The sequence below is a fragment of the Triplophysa rosa genome, linkage group LG16 (genome assembly GCF_024868665.1).
Source record: "Triplophysa rosa linkage group LG16, Trosa_1v2, whole genome shotgun sequence".
In the NCBI taxonomy this organism is placed as follows: Eukaryota; Metazoa; Chordata; class Actinopteri; order Cypriniformes; family Nemacheilidae; genus Triplophysa; species Triplophysa rosa.
This window is the reverse complement of record NC_079905.1, coordinates 2,772,499-2,786,981: the sequence shown is the minus strand read 5'-3', so window position 1 is coordinate 2,786,981 and position 14,483 is coordinate 2,772,499. Positions and strand designations below refer to the sequence as shown.

At 38.2% G+C, this 14,483-nt stretch overlaps 1 long non-coding RNA gene across 1 annotated transcript; it reads right to left on the bottom strand.

The window, feature by feature from the left end:
- Positions 1 to 11,797: 11,797 nt before the first annotated feature.
- On the bottom strand, positions 11,798 to 12,374 carry LOC130566809 (uncharacterized). Its single transcript, XR_008964526.1, has 3 exons — positions 12,302 to 12,374; positions 12,069 to 12,174; positions 11,798 to 11,932 (listed from the first exon to the last, which is right to left on the bottom strand). It is a non-coding gene; the product is annotated as an uncharacterized LOC130566809 (long non-coding RNA).
- Positions 12,375 to 14,483: the final 2,109 nt, after the last annotated feature.

Genomic DNA, 14,483 nt, shown 5'->3' with positions numbered 1-14,483 from the left:
AATGTGTTTAGTGTTTGGAGGCTGGATAAAAGATGAAAAACCTTGACATTTTGAGATAAAACCCTCTCCCTCACTGAATACTCCCTGGTCTCCGTTTCCCCTGTTGCCCCCCATTTTCATCCCTGTTTTTTTTTTAGATCAGTTTAATAGTTTAAATCCAAGTGATTTATTAATTTGGCTTAATTTAAACATTTAAGGTAGCTTTTGAACTAAAGTTTTTAAATTGAATTTTACTTTTAAACTTGGTTTTACATTTAGGTGTATAATTAAATGCAATTCACACACTTTAAATGTGGTTTAAGTGACAAACATTTTGGGGTTATTTTGAAAAAAGACAAACACTAAAGGATGATATTGAGACAAAATGCACACAGTACATTGTGTCTCCGGTGTAATTTCTCACACATGATCAGTTTATTTAATTGAAGATGCCGCTCTGAATGATTTGCAATAAAATTTGCAGCACATCCGTGGCAGGTATTCTCTCTCGCTCTCTCTGAATTCCTGACTCCATTCTTGAACTATTTCCACCTTCAGAGAAAGCTCCCGTTTTGTATGATGTATTATATTTCTTTACTTTGAGAACATAATTCATGAAGCTGAACATTCTTATACATTCTTGGTTTCTTTGGAGAGCCCAGAGAAAATGAATCTCCACAAGAAGTACACAAAATGGTGAAGAGATTAATGCTACTCAGGTTTCATCTCAGCACCAGTGGGTTGGGTCTTGCTGTCAAAAGTTTGGAAATAAACATTGCTGTTAAATAAAAAAATGGTTTGTGGTGAAAAACGTCTGGTTATTCTGACAGCATAAAATCTCAGTTTCACCTCTCAGTTGTCATGTGTTTAGAATGAACATTCATTTGCGTGGCACTTTAATGCATCATGCTTTTTAGGCCTTTTTATCAGGTGTTGTCGAAAAATAAATTTAACCCCACATCCCTACTACTACACAACTACTCTATTACCGACAGTTACAGACCTGTCTCTCTCCTCCCGTTTATAGTTTATCACAAAACCCTGCGTTCAGCAAACGAGAGGTGTCTTGTATTGCCTTCTCAAAGGGCGGTAAATCGCTTGAATTCCCACTCATTCTCCTTCACATCACAACTTCTTCCTGGTGGAACATTCTTCCCAACTCAGTCCGGTCAACCACATCTCTCACAACATTCAAAAAACTACTTAACTACATCTCTTCGGTAAGTACTTGACAGACAAATGAAAAAAACCTAACCCTCTCTCTTTCTCTCAACAGGTATTGTTCTGGCTTTTGTGAAACTATTAACTTGGTATTAGCACCTATTGTATTATTGCTCCTGTATGACATGCCGCTTTATTGCTCCCTGAACTCTCTGTAAGTCGCTTTGGATAAAAGTGTCTGCTAAATGACTAAATGTAAATGTAACCTATTACAGTTGAGGCTGTAATTCATCACACAGTCTGGCGAAATAACTGAACACACTTGTCAGTCATTTGGAAAGAATGCTCCTAAAACCCTTATAACACCAGAACGAGGGCTAAGATTTTGAGTGACAGGAATGTTCTTTCAAAACCAAATATCCATAAACACTGAACTTAAACTTAAACTGACCGTCAAAGGAGCTTTTATCTGAGTGCTGTAAACAAATGAAATGAACCACGACACTCCTCAAAACCCAAGATTCACGGTTACTCAGCATTACTGGTTCTGTAACAAGTATGAGAGATGAGATGTGGCTGTTTTTCAAAAAGAATGCAGAGCGTGATTATGTGGCCGTTTGGATCTAGCACAAATTTGCATTTAAACTGCTTGCAGATCAGATTGTGTGCACGTCAACAATGATGTCCCCCAAGTGTTTACATATTACCTAACCTGATACATTGGACAAATAATTTATTCAACGGCTTGTTTGCAGACTCAGGCAGTGCATTGTGGTCTCACTTCTGTAGATTATGAATAAGGGAGACCGGGGCAAGTTGTCACAAGGCTATTTCTCAGTTGGTAAAAGGTTAGGAGTCATTAGGCTGATTTTGTAAATAATAAAAGGCGTATTTTTAATTTAATTTGAGATTTTGTTTAGTTTTTCCTTTTATATTCTGCTATTCTGGAGTCCAGGGCCGTGCACAGGGGGGTGGCCCAGAGCCACTGCCCCTCTGCCCTCATCCTCTAAGGTGCCCCTCTCAACTCCACACCCCACCTCCGGGCAGGCATCTGTTGTGTTTGCTTAGGCGGGTTATATTAACAAGAAGTGTAGGTCACACACACGGCTGGCTTGAATAGATCAGTTTACTATCTGTGCCACTCATTCTAATCAGATAACCACATAACATAGGGGCAGAACACAGGACATGCAGGATATAACATCCCCCCCTTTTTAGAACTAATCAAACTCTGTGTACAGGAACTATAAGTAGAAAGAGATGGCTAACACCTAAGCATGAAAGGATGAGCCCTTGCTCAGACCGGCCGATTCTCCAATGGTACCAACTGTGGCACATCCTGGGCATCCTAAGTATCAGCAATCTGTGGCCGAAGGGGTCGAGACCCTACTGCTGGCGGAGATAGTTGTGGGACCTCCCTGACAGGGGAACCTTGAAACGCCCGGCCTAGCCATGGCTGCACTGCCACTGGTAATGGCAGTGGCGGTGGAAGAGCTCCGCTCTGTGCGGCTCCAACACTAGGCTCCCTCGCCTGTGAGCACGTAGATGGGGTGAAAGGGGTTGCCACCTTCCGTAGTCTACTAGCATGCCAGCGGGAGCCATCGCTCAACAAGGATGTAGCTGACGTTAATTGACGAGCCACCTGGAGGGGTTTGGACCAAAATGATGACATTTTGTTCCTACTGCAGGGCCTCTGGACCCAAACCCAGTCCAGAACTGTTATCTTACTCCGCTTGACCTTGTGTCTCTTGTCAAAGTTGTCCTTCATTTGTCTCTGGTTTGAAGTTACAGCAGCTTTGGCTGCTGCCCAGGTGCTGCCTGCCTCTGCTGGTAATAGTTCTTGTGGTCTGAGTCTGTCCAATGGCAATTCCATCTCTCGGCCAAGCATGAGCAAAGGAGGAGAAGCCTGGGTGGTGGTGTGCTGACTAGTTCTTTAATGCATCAACGTTAGATTGAGTGCTGCCTGAAACATGTACCCCTGGACCATGTCTGCATGAATGCCGTTCTTAAAACTCTGATTGAACCTTTCAACCCCGCCGTTTGCTTGGGGATGGTAAAATGCGCCTCGGATATGCTTAATTCCTCTACTGCAGAGGAAGGTGGAGAAGTCAGCAGAAGTAAACTGCCGGCCATTGATCGTAGGCATGCCCCAGCAAGCAAACAGACTCTCCAGTATCTGTGTGATGGTCTGTGATGTCACCGTTCCAGCTGGTACTACCTCCAGCCATTTAGAGTGGAGATCATACACAACCACCAGAAATGATGGGGTGATGGGGGATGCCCCAACCATGAATTTCCCCACAAATGTCTAGTTGAAGGTGCTCCCATGGACGAGATGGCCATGGAACAGGCTGCAAAGGGGTTGGAACAGGTTGTTCAGACTTTCCACTAAGGAGGCACGGTTCACAGTCTCTGATGCCCGGCCACCAGACCAGGTTCCGGCATCTTTGATTAAGCAACTGTGCAACTGGTCTCTCCAGTCTCGTCTGTGTCCCCGCCCTCTCGTTCCCTCATTAGTGATTGTAATTATTTTATGCCCCGCACCTGTTCCCCTCTTGATTTGGTTCCCTATTTAATCTCCTTGTGTTTGCTGTCTTGTGCTGTTTCCTTTGATTTACCTTGTTCCTGTTCGAATGTTCCTGAGATTTATATCTTCAAGTCAAGTTTTTTTTGTCATGCCAAGTCTGTTCGTGTCTGAGTCCAGTTTAGTCTTGTCAAGTCTAGTTAGTTTAGTTTCTTGTCGAGTCCGTTATTTGCCCCTGTTCATTGTTGTTTTACCCCCACGTGGGTTTTGCTTTGTGTTTTTGTGCAAGTAAAGTCTTTTGTTTAACGTCATCGTCGTCTGCACTTGGGTTCTCTGTCCGATCCATGACCGAATGAACCGGCCAGCTAAAGGACCCAGCAGACAGCGCTGCAAGAAGCGCAATGAACAGCGCATCAACTCCAGAGCGAAGCCGTCAAGCAGGCGTGCGGGCTTTCGCTCTGGAGTTCCTGGTGGCGGCGAGAGAGGTGGGGTTCAATGAGGCGGAACTCAAGGTGATCTTCAGTGGCTGCCTTAATGATCCGCTCAAGCCCTCCAAGTTGATGATGTGTCTGTTATTTGCCCCTGTTCATAGTTGTTTTACCCCCACGTGGGTTTTGCTTTGTGTTTTTGTGTAAATAAAGTATTTTGTTTAACCTCATTGTCGTCTGCACTTGGGTTCTCTGTTCGATCCATGACATGGTGATTGTTTTACAAAAGTCTTCAGTAACTGGATACACAGGGCAAGTCATAACCCAGTAAAACTAATGTCCGGTGATTTGAGAAACATGGAGGGGAGGACTGTATGCAGATTTAGTTGCTGTAACACAATAGTCTGCATATCATATGTCAAAAATCATACAGCACGCAACAAGTGGAACCTTTTCAAATAACTCATGGCTTTATCCACAAGACTTCAACCCGTTTCGTTGGTAAACAGCATAGTGATGTTGTTTTTGCTTACTTGACATTCCAGTTTGCTGCCAGTAACTTTTATCTTTTCATTTTCAAGGAACAGCTCACATCAGCCACCAAGATGAAGATAAAGTCATCTGACATTGTTTATGGAAGATAAGAAAATGAGATGCCATGGTTCAGTTCGGTCAAACAACACTTTTGCAAGGTTTGACCTGTCCTTAGCATTTGAATAACAAAAATATTTGCATTTCTGTGGCCGAGCAAACCAATAAACAATGTTGATAATGTTGTTCTGTAAATGGAACAAATTACATATTTCCAAAACTTCTGTCAAATCTTTTCAAACATGACAGAAAATGCAAAGTAAACCCATTTTTCATGTCATCTGCGTTTTATTTATTAACGGGGCATGCAACCTGTCAAGTTCGTCATCTGTCAAATTTGACTCTCTTTAAACAAGTTACAAATGCAAGTGATAACGAACTAACACACAGAATTTTGTAAAACCGATGAAATCAAACATGATGTCATTGAGAATGATAGGCTTTTCTTTTAACAGTTTTAATTTGTCAAACATTTGTCTTTCTACCTGCAGGATAAGAGGTATAAAAATAAAGTACATCATCCGAGATAAATGTGAAATGCCCCGAGATCATGCTGTATGGTTTTGGAATAAACCAGTTGTGTAACAAACAGCCATTTGTTTGTCAGTGTTAGTCTGTGACGTTGTTTGGCGGCATGTTCAGACACTTTCAGCCTTTGAGCAATCAATGTGTAACAACCCATTGGGCTACACCCATAATACACCATTTACCAGATAAATAAATGAAACTGCTCCAGTTTCTTGAGTAAAACTCCAGAACAGATACTAATACACTCGCTGATTTCTATTGGTATTAATATAAATGCTAGAAAGCATACCTTGCTTATTATAGGCAATAAGCTTATAAGATGAATCAATTTGTGAAACATCATTCTTTTCACGTCACATCAACTAATTCATCTGTCTTATAGACGGTTTTAGCGGCAACAGCATAAACAAACGTTATGTGGTCCAAACTTACCTTCCAGGAAGACCTCAGCAAAATATCAATAACTGTTGAGTAGTTTTGATTTAATTTAATACAATTAATATACAATAGAATGTATTAATATTTAAATGAAATTTAAAAATTTAAATACCAAAAACCTTTATTTTTAATAGGAGTGTGTAGACTTTTTCGATCTTGTAGTCAATACAATAAAGACAAATAAGAATGAAATACACGAGTGAAGGAACATACGGTATGCGACTCTGTTTATATAAACCCAGCAAAAGTAATAATTTTGTTCTTTACAGTTTTCTACACAAAGTCATCCTACATAGGAACATTCTGCGAAAACATAACTTTGATATTGTTCATATTGATTTTATGAGGCAATGTCAAAAATGGAAATCACTGCAAGAACTTACGTTTTTTATTGTTGTGCAAAATAATACAACATGGTGTTCATTCATTTCAACATTTATGATATACTGTAAATGGAAATTTGAGTACTGTAAACCACTTACAGTAATAAACATGCATTACTTATTTTTGTCATTTTAATGGCTATGACTTTGACACTCCTAATCTTAGAATTCGATGCAACTTTTTCACAGCTGCGGTTATGTACGGTATAGAGGGTATGCATTGACGTCACTTTACCACGTTAATATGTCGAGACACACCCTGGGACACGCTCCCGGGTGGCAAAACACCCAGCAAAATGGCTGAGGAGAATAGGAGAAACAAAAAATCCGGGACTAAAACGCAATTATTTGCTGAACTTACAAGCAGCTGGACTCGATGGTGATCCTTACGGCTTCACTACGACTTACAAAGGAATCGGGTGTTCCTGGACACTGAAATTTTGCGAGGAATTGCGTTTCCTGATATTGTAAGCACTAAGCAGTCATTTTGCTGAGTGTTTTGCCACCCACAGGGGTGATGACACGTCCATACAACACATTTCAATTTTCAATTCAAAGCTCCAAATCCTCTTCACAAATCAAAGCTCACTCTGTTCTTTTCTATATAACAAATGTAGATAAATACATATTTGTGATGTTTAAATTAAAGAAATACTGGGATCATCTGTTCTATGTCTGACTGTCATGTCTAACATTATTTGATGTATGAGGAAACCAAATTTCATGCCTGGGTAAAAACCATCACTTGCTCTTCGTGTATTTAGTTTAATGAAGTCAAATGTAATGAGATGTGTAAATTCACTATACACCGATCTAAATCAAACATAGCCGTACTGCTGCTCAGACATTTGATTTGAATGTTTAACCGCACATTATATTTACTGTGACAATATGCTCCAATTTGGGTTCTGTTCTGGACCATTTAAAAAAACACATTACAACTTTTTAAGAGGATTTATTTCCACATTATGCAGCAAAAAAATGAATAAAGGTTCTGATTCTGATGTTGCTCGTGCACGTTTGCTCAAAACTGGAACATCCTGTTCTGTATGAAGTAGCGTTCTCCTCATATTTAGATGATAAATATGCTAAAAATAGACGCAAAAAAACCCCACCTAAAATTCCCATCAAATTAAAATCACATGACAAAGTGAATTCATGTATTTCACATCTGCATATCGAGTAAGCACTCTAATCATTACAAACCTATTAAGTTTTCTTGAATAAAACCACTGCCTTCATACAAAAATTAGAATACAAATACAAAAAATATTTGTACACAAAGTAGATTTCAGTTTCCCCCTCAATGGCATGTTGCTTTGCTGGTACCCAGAAGTACACAACGTGTGTGCTGTCATTTTTAACATTTTTCTGACAGTCACCTGAGCTGTACATGATTTGTGACTTATCACTTTCCGGCCAAGAGACAATGCCATCAAGAACAGAAAGACTTTCACTGCCACATATTCTGTGCCAAAGGGTAAAATACAAGAAAAACAAAATTTTTACTAAAATGGAATATTAAAAGTTTATATACAGAAGGTCATAATCTAAAAGCAAAGATGTATGGTTTATCCTTATAATAAAAAAACATAAAAATCTATGTTTAAGTAAAACAATTATTTCTTATATGTAGGCCATTGGCACCCCTCAAAAGATCATGAGTAAAATATCTTTGAAGTATATTTCTGTTCATATTGACATTTTCTTAGCACACCAGGGTGACTATAGGGAACATAAAATCATCCAGCCATGACATTCACGTCAATGCAAAAATATGAAGCAACACAAACCGTAGGAGCCTTCACAGACTTCTTTGCTCAAAAGCATCGTAAACCACATTGATCGTAGCTCCATTGGTGGCAATGGTTCTAAAATCAATTTAAGATTACGATTCTTTTGGGAAACGCAGCCCAGCCAGGACTGTATGACACAAAGATGTTGTGACGTCACCCATCGGTTCTATCATATTTGCCTCTGTTCTGCACACCCAATGTCATAATCCCGCCTTCCTAGCAGCTGTTTCTCTTGTTCTGGCCGACATGACAGCCCCATTTCTTGTGTTTGTTTTGGAAGCACATGGCCTTTGATCGTGCTCCGCCTTAGCCCCGACCCCTCGTTTCCCTATTCATTATCCCGTCATTAGTTTATGCCCTTCAGCTGTTGCCCTGGTCACCTCCCTTAGTTTTTTCCCTATTTCAAGCCTGTGCGTTATCTGTCTTGTGCTGGACTGTTTTGTTATTCCCCGCCACGGCTTGCCTTGTTCTTTAGTTAAAAATTGAGTTTTGTATTTTATCCTAATATGTTTTGGTCCCGTTTTCCCCCCTCAAGGGATTTTTCTATTCAAGTTTTGTTAATAAAGGTTTTTGTTTAAAGAGCTGTCTGTAATTGTGTTCTGTCCTTGCAATTTATGTCACCCAACCTAGACATACAAAAGTGAAAACAAACCTATAATTACCATTTATATTTCTTCAGTTTTAAATATTTCTCACTCTATTTATGAGATTTCTGGCATCAAAGATTTCAATCATTAACTTCACTATTCCAATCTTTCAAATATAGGCCTTCATTACTCAGAACATTCTATTCTATTCTATTCTATTCTATTCTATTCTATACTTCTCCTGTAAAGCTGCTTTGAACAATGCACATTGTGAAAAGCGCTACATAAATCAAATTGAATTGAATTGAATTGTAAAAAGTAGATCACACAAAATGAATTTAACTGGGTCTCAGAAATATGCAAATGCAACACTGATTCATAACAAGAATGTGTGCAGATAAAAATAAGAAAGTGTGTTACTGCACATTTTAATGTCTGTTTTTTGTGTTACATTTAGGCCTCGGCGCTGTTTTAAAGTTTAACTCGACGGCTCACACCGCCATCTAGTGACCAAATACTAGAAACACCAAAGACAGAAGTTTTGTCACAAAACAGATAAACTGATAAAATATTTACATTACAGGTACAACAGATCACAAACAATATAAATGTATAATATAAAACTAAATAAAGTAGCCTACTCTTATTAACTGACTAAGTAAAATGTGAGAAAGATACATTAATGCAGGCATTTTAAAGTTAGAATTTTAATTTCAATTCCACTATTGTATATATTACACAGTATTTAGTTCAATTACATCTGAAGTAACTGTAATCACATTACAGAAAAAAATAAGAGTAATCTCTTACTTTACCTTTTTAAGGGAAAAGTAAGTAAATTACAGCAACTAATTACTTAGTAACTAGTTACACCCAACACTGCATAGGCATCCATTTTGATGTAGGGCCTAACAATTTATCACTACGCTACAGTTTCAACAGTCTGTCACAGTTTTTCTTAAATAATTTACTTTTTTAAGAACTAAATTCTTTTAAACTTGGGTCAGTAAAACACCCAAACTGACTCTGTCAGTATCAGTAACTCTTTATTTTACTCACAAAAGTATAAATGAAATGCAGAACTGAGGTTAACGCAAGACTTGCTTATCTCAGAAGACCAGCAGGTGGCGCAAGACTTCACTATTCTCAATAACTCTCAATGCTGTGAATGTCAACAGCACAAAGTATCTCAACGTATCTCTCACTAAGCTATAGCGAAGCCTTAAAAAATTAGACGTCTTTTTTAAATGGACAAAGTACCTGCTAGTTCAATAATAACTATATATAAAGTCAATACATTTTTATTTATTTATTTTCACCCAACATATTGCGTTATGTTGGTGTCTGCACGTGTTGTATTTGGAGATCTGTATGCTAAATTGGCGAACACAAAACTACAGGCTTAACAAATGATACTGAGAAGCCTTTAAGCCCGAGACACGTTCGTAATTTGCTACATTTCGATGATGCTTTATATAGCCTATATACTGTATATCGTGTGATTTTACTAATGGGTGTCTGGCCGGTTTTAAGCGAACTCGAAGGCAAATGGTGCTCGATGCAGAGCAAATGGGCAGACGTTAGACGTCCAACGAGGAGGAGCTACAGATCCAGCGAGGAGGAGCTACGTAAGGTCCACCTCTATGGGTCGTACTTTAATTTCCTCTCTTTAACTATTGTCATGTTTTCATGACATTGTTTCTATGAGAAACAGTATGACTTACACTATCTGCACCCCTGCTTTCGTCCCCCCACCATATTAACGCTATTTGTGAATAATATAACATATAACATATATAATTCATTAATGTAAAAAAACGCTGATATGGTTTTTGCTTTGCCCTTACAGGTGTGATAAAAAATAAATAAAATGATCACCTATTACCAGCAAACAATTTTTTGTTCCCAGAACGTTCCCCTAACGTTAGTTTTTTGTTCCCAGAACGTTATTTTCTGGTTATTTAAAAAAAACCAGCCTGCAACGTTCTGGGAGTTATTTTCTGGTTGCAAAAAATAAAACCGGAAAAGAACGTTCTTAGAACGTTATTTTTTGGTTCTCAAAAAAATAACCAAAAGGGAACCAAAAACTAACGTTAGTGGAACGTTCTGTGTTTGCTGGGTAGCTTGTCCCATCTCATTTATTCATTTTAAATGTAGACTTAGGCGCTCCACTTCAAAAAATAAAAACGGGGTGTCAATTTGAGTACAAATAGGTAACCTTGTTGTCGACGTAATTTCAAACAGCGCCACAGTGGCGTAAGGTATGGTGTGTAGAGGATTGGAGATAGGGGGTTCTTATTCACCTTTCGCCAAAAATGCTCTTTTACCTAATTCCATTACATATCAGACCAGGGAGGCATTTGTTTTCAATCAAATCAATTTAAACTTACAATGGCCTTTTATTCAAAAAGTTTAGGTTAAGGGTACGTTGGGTATTGGGCTTTATTATCTCAATAAGTTACCATCCATTTAATTATTTGGATAAATATAATGATTTACACAGTTATTATTTCATAATGTTTAATGCACAACAATACTGAGGTGCAAATAGTATCTCCCACTATTTATAAGTATCAATATAGCATCTAACTCCTATTCACAGTTAATCAAAAGAAAATACAGCTATTTTTGGTTAGTGTAAATAGCATATCGCTAAGAAATGCTTCCATATTCACTTAGTGTAAACAGAACCTACAGCTATTTAAACTTAGTGTAAATATCATCTGTCACTATTTTCACTTGGTGCAAATAGCTGCTGCCAAATAAAAATGAATGCATGTACAACAGTATAGTTGTGAATATAATGTATAAGGAATATAATCTTGGATGGACTCATTACCTTTTGATTAAGACAATCACATGGATAAAGTAACCTTTTTTCCCAACAAAACTTTAATTGGTCAAAAACAAGACATTTTTATACACCTAAAACTCCACGACAATACAAAACCATTTACAGAATTAACCCAGATCTACACCACCAGTTAGCTTTTTAAAGGTCAGGATTGTGCAGGAAAGACACACAAATATTTATTTTATCATATACTTCCTGCATGAAAAACTGCATGTCCTGCACTCTCTCAAAGGTGAAAAGGAAGGGAGCCTGGATTTTGTCCTGATCCATGCCACCATCATAGAAAATGGTGTCAATAAATAGGTCCTGCATTGTTATAGCCAACAAGGAATAATTTACATTTACATTTGCATTTATTCATTTGGCAGACGCTTTTATCCAAAGCGACTTACCAGTAGGAGAGCATACAGTATAAACATTTTGTCAACACGCTAAACAGTACCGTTAGTTTACAAGGCCATTCTACTAGGATTAAAGCTGGAGTAAGCAAAGGAGAGAATGAACAACAAGATTTTTTTTTTTCAGACAGACAGTTATTGGTCAATGATCATCCTCGTTCATTCTTGTGACCTGTGGAAGGTGAACTTTCCCAGCAAAGTGGGTTCGGTACTCCTTCACCCAGTCACAGTGAGCAGAATCTGTTTCATCACAGCCGAGTCCTTTCTGCAAAAAGATAATAATATAATCAAATAAATAAAGATAATGAATAATAATGTCAAGTGTTGCTCAAACACTTATGAAACAGTAAAGGTAATCACATAAACGAGTCAAACAATACATAAACATTCCCTGTACGTACATGGATTCTCATAGCTGGGGTGATCTCCATGACGTCTGGCACAGATGGGGTGACCTCCATAACGTTTAGATCCGGTTGGATCATTGGTTTGGTGACTGACTGTTGGCTTTATAGAAAAAGTGACAAAACAGTACACTTTATTATAGTGTGCATTATTTATTACAAATGACCTGTATACTGAGAAATGCACACAATGAATATGTTCATTCAAAGTATAGTTAGCAATATCATACCTTGCCAGACGAAATGCCTGTAGTAACTGATGGCACCACCACCTCCTGATTCAGGCATGTCTAACTAATTAATCAAATATGTCAAGTAAAATATCTGAATAATTCTCATTACTTGTCATTAATAATTGTCTTTTACTAATTGCATCGATACTAAATTGTCTTTTCAGTCCATTTCGGTGAACAAATAACCAAAAAAGTGATAAAACTCACTGCTGAAAAACTGAAGGGCTTTCCAAGGGTCACATACATGGCGTACTAAAATACAAAATCAAAACTCTGTGTGTGCTAAACACTGCATTTGTTAATATAAGATCAGAAACAATGGTATAGCAATTATGAACACTTAACATGAATATTAATCAGTCATTCCCTTGAAGCTGAAGTGGTGCACCTGGTTATTTAAGAGTGGAATAAGATCATATTGTACATACAGTGGGCTATATAGTGTACTATGATGTACATATAATGTATTATATGATGACATTTCTCTGCTGTTTCTATAATAAAACATACATTCAATTATTATACAACAATAAATCTGGGGCGGTCACAACAAAAAATTGATCATACTGTATTATACCATGGTCAGTCTCAATACTGGATTCTTATTGGCTGGAAGGTAGTGTGCATTAAAACCGTTTACTGCACATGTAGTTCCAGTCAGTTTGCATAGATACTCACAGTGTCTTTCCAAAATCAATGATAGTTTTAACCTTATTAATTGTGGCAAGACCATGATATAAGCAGGGTAATACATGCAGGAAGCATCAGAAGCGTCTCGCCTGGGCTAAAGACAAAGAGGACGGGACTGCTGCTGAGTGGTCCAAAGTTATGTTCTCTGATGAAAGTAAATTTTGCATTTCCTTTGGAAATCAGGGTCCCAGAGTCTGGAGGAAGAGAGGAGTGGCACAGAATCCACGTTGCTTGAGGTCCAGTGTAAAGTTTCCACAGTCAGTGATGGTTTGGGGTGCCATGTCATCTGCTGGTGTTGGTCCACTGTGTTTTCTGAGGTCCAAGGTCAACGCAGCCGTATACCAGGAAGTTTTATAGCACTTCATGCTTCCTGCTGCTGACCAACTTTATGGAGATGCAGATTTCATTTTCCAACAGGACTTGGCACCTGCACACAGTGCCAAAGCTACCAGTACCTGGTTTAAGGACCATGGTATCCCTGTTCTTAATTGGCCAGCAACCTCGCCTGACCTTAACCCCATAGAAAATCTATGGGGTATTGTGAAGAGGAAGATGCGATATGCCAGACCCAACAATGCAGAAGAGCTGAAGGCCACTATCAGAGCAACCTGGGCTCTCACAACACCTGAGCAGTGCCACAGACTGATCGACTCCATGCCACGCCGCATTGCTGCAGTAATTCAGGCAAAAGGAGCCCCAACTAAGTATTGAGTGCTGTACATGCTCATACTTTTCATGTTCATACTTTTCAGTTGGCCAAGATTTCTAAAAATCCTTTCTTTGTATTGTTCTTATGGAATGTTCTAATTTTCTGAGATATTGAATTTGGGATTTTCATTAGTTGTCAGTTATAATCATCAAATTAAAAGAAATAAACATTTGAAATATATCAGTCTGTGTGTAATGAATGAATATAATATACAAGTTTCACTTTTTGAATGGAATTAGTCAAATAAATCAACTTTTTGATGATATTCTAATTATATGACCAGCACCTGTATATGTATAGATATGTGTAATCTTATTTGCTAAAAGGTAAAAAATCTCTCTCACGTACCTTCTCGGGATCGGTTCCACTTATGTGGAAAGATCTGCCCGCTGCTACAAGATCTGCAGGTTCTGTAGCTATCTTTAAGAATCGTCTGAAAACGCATCTCTTCCATCAATTCCTGACCGATCAGTTCTGACTTCTATTTCTTTTCTACTCTTTCAAAAAATAATAATAAAAAAAATAAATAATAATAATAATAATAAAAACTTCCAACTTCGCTCTGTATACTGTGGTAGGCTATACGAGACCAGTTTTTTTATTGCACTCATGCTTTTTCTTGTGCTTATGTTGTCCCAATTGCTTCCATTGTTTCCCTCATCTGTAAGTCGCTTTAGATAAAAGCGTCTGCTAAATAACTTAATGTAAATGTAAGTCAGGGATCTCTAACAATGCTCATGGAGAGCTACGGTCCTGCAGACTTCAGCTTCAACCCACTTC